Raw genomic sequence first — 659 nt, 5'->3', positions numbered from 1 at the left:
TCACTGGAGCTGCCTCTAGCATTATCAGGCCCAATATTGCTACTAACAAGTTTGAGATCACCGGCCATCATACAAATGATTCAAAACACGGTGCAATTTTGTGGTTTGGCCCACGAAGATCCCAATGCACACATTTCTAACTTCTTAGAAATATGTGACACCTTCAAACACAATGGGGTAAGTGATGATGCCATTAGGCTGAGGTTATTCCCATTTTCTTTGAAGGATAAAGCCAAAGCATGGCTGAATTCATTACTAGCAGGGTCAATAGCTACGTGGGATGAAATGGCCAGCCATTTTCTCTCTAAATATTTTCCCCTTCTAAAACTGCTAAAATGAGGAATGGCATCACTACTTTTTTCCAGCAAGAGGGGGAATCTTTATACGAGTCATGGGAACGATATAAGGAACTGCTAAGGAGAGTTCCTCACCATGGCCTCCGCATTTGGCTGCAAGTGCAGACTTTCTATAATGGTCTTACTGACTCAAATAAGACCATACTAGATGTTGCAGCCAGAGGATCCATAAATAATAAAACTCCTGAGGTTGCCCATGCACTTATTGAGGAAATGGCAGCCAACAACTATCAGTGGCATTCTGAAAGGACTCAAACTAGGAAGCAGCAAGGCTTGCATAATGTTGATACTTATATGACACTA

At 41.9% G+C, this 659-nt stretch overlaps 1 non-coding gene across 1 annotated transcript; it reads right to left on the bottom strand.

Moving 5' to 3' along the window:
- Positions 1-332: 332 nt before the first annotated feature.
- LOC148861223 (small nucleolar RNA R71) lies at positions 333-439 on the bottom strand. Its single transcript, XR_016095294.1, has one exon. It is a non-coding gene; the product is annotated as a small nucleolar RNA R71 (small nucleolar RNA).
- Between the last annotated feature and the right edge of the window lie 220 nt (positions 440-659).

This window comes from Nelumbo lutea, chromosome 4 (genome assembly GCF_056320005.1).
Source record: "Nelumbo lutea isolate HS-2025 chromosome 4, American lotus-T2T, whole genome shotgun sequence".
Taxonomy (NCBI): domain Eukaryota; kingdom Viridiplantae; phylum Streptophyta; class Magnoliopsida; order Proteales; family Nelumbonaceae; genus Nelumbo; species Nelumbo lutea.
The sequence above is the reverse complement of the archived record's forward strand: the minus strand, read 5'-3'. Positions and strand labels throughout refer to the sequence as shown.